Source organism: Ranitomeya variabilis, chromosome 4, assembly GCF_051348905.1.
Source record: "Ranitomeya variabilis isolate aRanVar5 chromosome 4, aRanVar5.hap1, whole genome shotgun sequence".
Classification (NCBI taxonomy): domain Eukaryota; kingdom Metazoa; phylum Chordata; class Amphibia; order Anura; family Dendrobatidae; genus Ranitomeya; species Ranitomeya variabilis.
The window spans coordinates 659,388,841-659,397,297 of NC_135235.1; the positions used below are offsets into that span (position 1 = coordinate 659,388,841).

Below are 8,457 nucleotides of genomic sequence, written 5' to 3' on the forward strand. Positions count from 1 at the left end.
CCACCACAGGGGTCCCCCACAATAGCCAGCAGCAGCGGAGCCCACCAAAATCCCACCACAGGGGTCCCCCACAATAGCCAGCAGCAGCGGAGCCCCCCAAAATCCCACAGCAGGGGTCCCCCACAATAGCCAGCAGCAGCGGAGCCCCCCAAAATCCCACAGCAGGGGTCCCCCACAATAGCCAGCAGCAGCGGAGCCCCCCAAAATCCCACCGCAGTGGTCCCCCACAATAGCCAGCAGAAGCGGAGCCCCCCAAAATCCCACCGCAGGGGTCCCCCACAATAGCCAGCAGCAGCGGAGCCCCCCAAAATCCTACTGCAGGGGTCCCCCACAATAGCCAGCAACAGCGGAGCCCCCCAAAACCCCACCACGGGTCACTCCCCACACAGACAAGTAGGTCGACCACTACAGGGCCTCCCCCCAATAGCGAATAGCGATCGGCAAGTAGCATTTTTCACCCTGAAACCACTGACCTCCATGGCGTCCACAAGCTGTCATGCTGCTTTCCTTTGCCGCCTTGGAGAACATGCCCCCTCCCGATAGGACACGCCCCCGGAAATGACGTCACACCTGGAAGGAGCCCATACACTCTAGCATTTACCATATAATATGTGGTGTGCGGCTCTGCAGGTGGAGGTAGGTGCTGGAGATTCCCCATTACTGGGTACAGGGTGCAGTAACCCCTTCAGCGCTGAGATTATTTTGGTGCTTTTCTGTTGTCACCTTCTAAGAATCTCAGCATTTTGTTCCTTCTCCTCTGATACGTAAGACCCAACTCTGGAAAACAGGAACTGAGGAAACACATTTCTCCCATAGTGCATTGCCCCTTTCTTAGTCCCACACAGTAAAATGTTCCCCCAGCAGCGCCATCCCACACACACAGTATACAGAACTGTGATTTGCAAAAGGACTGTGTATTGCCATTTGCCGCCAAAATTCCCGCCAAAACTGCCGCCATTACAGCGCCACGAGGAGCGCAGGAGAATAAGGGCGTGTCGTCGTGGGCGTGAACGAACTGAGAAGCGTGAAAAATAATAGCCGCCCAGTCCAAATATCTCTGTACCTTGAGGACGTGTCCGTCAGCAGCCGAGATCCACCTCCTAATCCTCAAAAAAAACGAAACCGCCCCAGGAGAAGAGAGCGGGTAAAGAATAAGGAAGGAGCCAGCCATGTGGAAGACGCCATGGCCAGCCGTCCGGAACCAGACCGCGGGGTAGAGGCCGAGGACTTCCTCAGCCACCTGGAGGGACACCGTAGCCAAGCGTCACCCGTTGGCCCTGACTTCCTGCAGGCCGGCATGGAGGAGTTAATCGATCAGCTCCTGCAGCTAAGCACCAAGGCCGCATGCCGGACAACGCCTGCGGAGGACCCACCGGCACAGCCTCCAACACCGCTCCCTGCTTCGCCTCCAGAACCGCCGCCAGCACCGCTGCAGATGTCGCCGCCAGCAGAACCGACCGGCACCGAAGACACCGCTGTGGCAGGTAAGAACGCTGACCCTGCCCCGGTGACAGAGGACCTGCTAATAGGCCCTGTAGCAGTGCCACCTCCTCGCGGTACCCACCGCCTCCAGCGTCTCGAGCCTTGGGACCAGGCCACGGGAATGGAGTGATTCCTGAAGGCCCCAATAACACATACCACCCTGCCGGGTGAGTTATATGCCGAGCGGACTGTATACCGCTGGGTGAATCCTGGACCAGACTTTATGGGGTTTCCCGGTGCAGAAAAACAGAAGGGAGAGACTGTGGAAGTTTTGAGTTGGGGGGACTACCAGGCCCAGCTTGCCCACAAGTGGGAGGAAACAGAGGAAAGACATCAGGCCCAACGTAAAGCCTTTGACAAACGTGACCCACAAGTTAAAGCCCAGGCCCGCAAGGACCGCACCACTAACCAGGCCCCGCGTAAGCAGGACACCGTCGTAACAATCCAACTACAAGGAGGATGGGGTTTCATAAAGGAACAGGGACTCTATGCGGAGATCTTTGTTAACCGACAGGATGTGGAATCTCACCTCTGGCAAGGACATCCAGTCAGAGACTTGTACCCGGGAGACAATGTCACTTACACCAGGCATTTTGGTGAAAAAGGATGGTTTGCCCTGAATGTGCACAAGCAAAGGGACACTATGACACGCCATGCCAAAACCCCAGTTATGCCGTCTCCTGTGACAACAGCGCCACCATGTGTCAAGACCACCGCCACTACAACCACTACTACTGTCACTCCTACCTGTACTTTCACAAGGACCACAGTGTGCACTGTTACTACCACAGAAACTGTTGTGGCCAAGGAACCAACACTAACGGTAACCTGTGCTAAGGTTACCCCTGAACAGAATTCAGTGGGCACTCAGACCCCCCATCTGGAGTGAGGGAGCCCCCTATGTAGCACCTGGTAGCTGCCAGTACCCAAAAGGGCTACCTTCACCAGTGCTACCTCCAGAGTTGCAATAAGCCTCGAAACACTGAAAAGAATGTAAATAGTTCTTAAAAACTTTTATTTTTGCTGCTTTAAAACCCTTCTAGGGTGAACTCTTAAAGGGGTCCCATGCTTAAAGGGATCCTCAGTTTTGCACAAGTTTTCTTATTATTTCAACGAACTGCAGAATAATGGACGGTGAATGATTCACAAACTGTCCATTGAAAATAGTTTGCACCTTCTTAAAGGTGCTTCCTACTGGTTTTACAAAGGAGGCCTTTACAGAGACTGCCTTTATCAGAAACTGCTGTTAATCTTGCTGTAAAATTTACTTTGCTTTACAGACCTGAAGAAAAACCCGTTGGTGTGGCAGAATTCCGGGTCAGGATACACGTCTTGTAGCCCACCCGAGACCAACGTTGGGGGTTTGTCACGGGTCCCTCGTATCACCTCACCTTTTTTTCTTAAACTGACTTGAATATTGATGATGTGATTGATATGCACTACCTCAGAAAAGACTGAAGTTTGCCCTTAAAGGGAATGTTTACTTGTTGCACTTTACTTAGAGTGATAATGTTTGAAAATATTGAGTAGTTAGATAAAATTGTAGTTTTGCATAGCCGATAATGAGTTAGTGTATTGAAGAGAATTGCTAAAAGAGGAGCTTGTCGTGGAACATCAGCTAAGGCAGAGCTGGTACATTGGGAGAATAGCTGAACAGACGTGGGAGTCTGTAGCTCCTGGTAGAAAGAAGGAACTGAGAATCAATTTGAAACTGATGTTTGATGTACTTTGAATAAAATAAAGAGAAGGAAATGCAGTAAGCCCGTGGGGGTTGATAGACAGTCCTGTATGTGAAGAAGAATATCAGTAATAAAGAACATGTTAATTTGCATTTTGAGGTTCTACGTTAGTATACCCTTAGAGGGTACTTGCACTTAGTAAATAGTATACCTGTACGGGTAATTGTGTTTCATAGCTAGTTAATAACTGTTTCCTACTTGGCTTAAAGTCGTACGCACCATGTAAATATGTTCTTGTTTGTAACGTTCAAGTGTCCTCACCTCCCATAAAGGGAAGCACAGTTAAATTAATTTGTTTTATAGCATTTAAAAAATGTGCATGTCTTTTTGCTAATGTATTGTTGTTTTCTTTTCCCAGTCCCGGAGTACTGGATTTAGCAGGGGGGGAGTGCAGTGCCCCAGGGTCCTGGTCGTTGCAGTAATGTGAACAGCGAATTGTATTGTAGAGGGTGAGAAACGAAGTCATAGCAAAAGGAGAGGAAACTAGAAGGAGTTCTGCCCTGCAAAGACTGCCTCCTTCTGAGGCGCAGGATCCGGTAGCTGGAACACCGAGGGATCAACCGTCTCCATGCCTTGCTCCAGAGACCGGCAGGACAGCTAATTCCAAGTTAACTGCCCGACCTATACCCAGGAGGCACGGTGGCAACTTGTGAGGGCTGGGGCATGCTAGAGTCCCTGTAAAAAGCCTCAGGCCACCAGTCATACGGGCTTGTCCTATCCTTACCATCAGGGGGACAGAGAAAGACATAACATCTAGAACACCAACATCAGTTGTGAGGACCTTACCGAGACGCTCAGCAGGGAGGTACTACAACACCCAGGCGCTAGAGGAAGGCTACTGATTTCCACCTGGATAAGGGGACTCTGGATTTGCCATCAGACCAGCCGGACTCTGCCTGCCCTGTGATCTGGTGCTCTGGACTGTGGATACTGAACCCTTCAGTAAAGGTAAAGCGACTGCAACCTTGCGTCCTCATTCTTCACTGCTATCACCATCCACCATCTACACACTGGGAAGCCCTGGGGATACACTTCACCTGTGGGAAGGTATACCATCTAGCTGCCATAACATCACCCCAGCGGACCCCTTAAAGCAGCGTCGGTCACCCTGACCGAATACCACAGGTGGTGTCACGAACACTTTCCCTTTAAAGACCTTTCCATTTCATACATGGACGTCCCTAGGGCCACGGACCGGGTCAGCCACCATGACATCCCCCGTGAGAACCAAAGAACCCGGTACCGAGTACCCCGCCGCCCTTGGGGGCGCTCCACAAACAAAATAAAAATTTTATTTAACAACAAGCAAACAATGGGTTTTATGTGTGGGGGTCTCTATGATGGTGATATAATGCGGACCTTGGCGGTGTTGAACTGGGATGATTGAGTTACATTTGATGATGAAGGGGTTACAGGGGAAGGGGCAATTAATTGAAGGATTGGCTCCTGGATGGGGCCGGACACATTGGGAGTAGACAACACATTAGGAGTTGAACTGTGAAAAGGGATAGAAAAATTGGAAGGGGGACAACCAAGGGCAGATAGTGACATATTAGACAACAGAGACACATTGGGAGGTGAAGGTGGAGGTGGTAGGAGCATTTTTGGCTGAGATTTCTTGATCCTTGTCTTACGGTGCGGCGCCACGTCAATACTGCAGTTGGAGTCCTTCTGAGTTTCTTTGTTTTGGCCTCTGTAGCAGTACGTGGTGCTGGACTGTGCAGCGTGGTGGATGCTGCTTACTACAGGGGTGCTGCACTCTGGTGCGAGGTGGATGCTGCTTGCTGCAGGGGTGCTGCACTCTGAAGCGAGATGGATGCTGCTTGCTGCAGGGGTGCTGCACTCTGGAGCATGGTGTAGCTGTGAACTGGGGGAACATGCCAATGATGCTGTGCTTGTTGATGCTAGTAAAGCCGGCCTGCTTCTGATAGCTTCAGGACTGCTGCTGCTGTAATGCCTGGCAGTAGGCAGCCTGGCAGGCCTGCATGACATTCAGCTGGTGTTCAGGTGTAAGGTTTTCTGACACGCCCCACTCTATTGCTGAAAAAAATGTCTAGCTGGTCTCTGAAGGTCGGTTTCCAGGTGGTCAAGGCGTCCGTGGACATCCTCGAAAAGTGGGTTCACCTGAGTAAACCCACTGTCCAGTCTATCTCCAATCACCTTCATCCCATCCTGGAAGACCAAGCTTAAGTGAATAAACTCGGGCATGACTGACCTCTCCCAGGCCCTCTGCCCCTGACGAGAAGTCCTAACAAAAGCAGTGGCAGAGGGGAAAACCTGATGGATCGGCTGCCTGTTCCCCAGCCCATGAATCCTGCCCAGTTGCTCTTGCTCCTTAACTGGTGGATGATTGAGACTGTTCATTGGCTGGTCGATGAGGGGTCGCTCCATCAGTGGAAGATCAGGTTCTATAGTGCTGCTCCAGGTTCTGTGTGGAAAATAAAAGAAAAACATTACTGAATTTTTTTAAAAGTTTATATAATAGTCAGACAACAGAAAGGTACGTTCGCTGAGCAAGTGCAGGCCTCAGAAAAGACAGCATACGATTATATTTATACTTCGAAAGCTTTGGAGCAACACCACTTTTAACCCGCATCTCCTGTCTGATATCCTTTTTGAAGCGATCCTTCATTGAATGCCAACGAACTTTTACCCTCTTCACTGTGAAGGGGGAAGAAAAAAATAATTAATTGTAAAAAAAAGCCAACAACATTCACAGCAAAACAGAGACCACATTGCAATACTTACAAAAATCCTTTCTGACTTGTGGCCTTGCATGGTCCCAATCATCCAACAGCGATCTGGCCACTGATTATGGTCACGGGGGGTCCCACAACGCTACACGCTCTTGAACCAGTGGAATGAGTAGGTCATTGTCAATAACATGTTGACCTTCCTCACATTGTCGAACCTATAGATCAAATAAAATAAGAAAAAAAATTAAGTACTACAGTTTTAAATAGACAAAACTGAATAAAAAAATCCAATTACAAGTCTGATAATGAAAAGAATACATATACCCCGTCTTTCCTCCTCACGAATTTGAACCCGACGACCCTGGGAAGATTCATTTCCACTTGACTGCTCTTCCGTACTGGAAGGTTCCTGTAAAGAAAATACATGATTTACCACATGTGTAGTATTGGCAGTCAATACATACGAATCAGTATATCCAATGTGATTACATAATCAGTGTCATGTCCACCTTGGGAAGCAGTCAGGTCTTCAATGGAGGACACGTTTGAAGAGCAGGCAGCAGTCAAGTGAAACACTACAGAAGAGAACAGAAAATTGAACTTGTTTAAAAGAGACAAACACAATGTAGTTTAAGCAAAAAAAATAAATAAAATAATTTGAATGCCAATACTTATATTACAGGCAGCAGTCCAACAGCACAGCACCGGAACAGCAGCTCAACACGTGGACAGCAGCACCGCAGCGGAAAAGCAGCTCAACACGGGGACAAAAGCACCACACAGTCTACAATTTAAAAAAAAGGAAAAAATAAGACACAAAGTGACGAAGGGTATGAAACTGGGCAGAGTGTGAGACTGGCAGAGCAACATAGTACACGCACTCATACCTACACAGGGCCACAGGAGCAATCTACAACAGGTAATCATGGAAAAGGAAGGATCAATTCAGGCAAGGAGTCCAGGACAGGAAAAAAACACAGAAGGAACAGAAAACAAAACATAAGTGCAGAGTACAGAGTGCAGTGAGAGAGACATACATTTTCAAAGTTTCTATACTTACATCCAGAGTCTTGTCCAGAGTCTTGTGCTTGCATCCAGAGTCTTGAGAGTAATGGACTTCCTGTCTCCACCCCCATCCCTTTTATACATCAGGGATTTTGTACGTGGTGACATCATTTCCTGGTCATGATTAGTGTGAAGTACGCATGCGTATCAAACGCATGCGTACGCATGTCCTTGCATATCAATGCGTTCCAATAGACAGTAATGTGTTGTTTTGACTAACTCATCCACATGCGTATGTCTGCACTAAATTGACGCCTCAAAAAAGCAACATGTTGCGTTCGCTGCACACCGTGAAATGACGCATGCTAACGCATGTCCCTGAGTACACAGTCTGTTAAAGGTCACTTGAGAGGAGGTGATTATATCAAAACTATGTCTCTTGTTGAAAGTATATGAATTTTTTAATTAGATAACTTGCGGCCCCATGCTGTAAATAAAGGAATATAATTATTTGCATTTGGTTAAAGTTTGGGTTGCTTTGGATTTCATATAGAAATATGATACTGAGAAAAGGAAAAAGCATTTCTCACTGTACATAGGAAATGAAACCTGCCATTACATTGTTGGCTGTTGCTCCAATACTGCAAACTGACAAAAAATGCATATAGTGAAAAAAGGAGGGGAGCGATGGCGCATCCACATTGAATAAAAAAAACACAAAGTTTATTACATATTCATCAATTAAAATCCACATGATGATTTTCGAAAAAAAAACATTAACACCTTTCTGACGAGTTTCTAGCGGCGCCCTTAGTCATACAGTACACACAAATGTGTGCAAAAACAAACTTTTAAAAGAAAACCATTGCCGAATCATGTGAAACATGTCTCTTAATTATGCAAATTTGTAAATGAGACAAGGATAGATAAATCTGCACAATTAGAATAAAAAAATATTGTTGAGCAATTTTAAGTTACTTATATTACTGACACACTGAAAATGTGCAGTTGGCAACCCCAAATCACATGACCAGACAGCCATCTTGGACTTTGTGAGCACATGTGTATGGGTGCTTGGGAGTGAAGACATTTGCTTTATTGCTAGGTGCCACCAGTAGAAAACATACAAACTAAGGCCGGGGTCACACTCAGCGTAGGGAATTACGGTCCGTATTTTACATGCGTAATACGCAGAAATTATCCCAAAACAGTGATCCGTATGTCATCCGTAGGCAGGGTGTGGCTGCGTATTTTACGCATGTCATCTTCCGTATGTAATCCGTATGGCATCCGTACAGCGAGATTTTCTCGCAGGCTTGCAAAATGGACATAGAATGGATCCATGGGCTCAAATATTCGTGAAAACATATATACAGTCTATCTATATCTATGTCAGTGAGACACATATATACATATATTTATATTTCATACAGCGCTAGATAGCAGAAAAAAACGGTAATTCAATTGCCGGCTTTTGCTATCTCCTTCCCAAACCCGACATGAGACATGGTTTACATACAGTAAACCATTTTATA

The 8,457-nt window shown here is 47.2% G+C and overlaps 1 long non-coding RNA gene across 1 annotated transcript; it reads left to right on the plus strand.

Annotated features, from left to right (window-relative positions):
* The first annotated feature begins 614 nt into the window (after window positions 1-614).
* LOC143767538 (uncharacterized) lies at window positions 615-8,117 on the plus strand. Its single transcript, XR_013213723.1, has 3 exons — window positions 615-636; window positions 3,580-4,169; window positions 6,600-8,117. It is a non-coding gene; the product is annotated as an uncharacterized LOC143767538 (long non-coding RNA).
* Window positions 8,118-8,457: the final 340 nt, after the last annotated feature.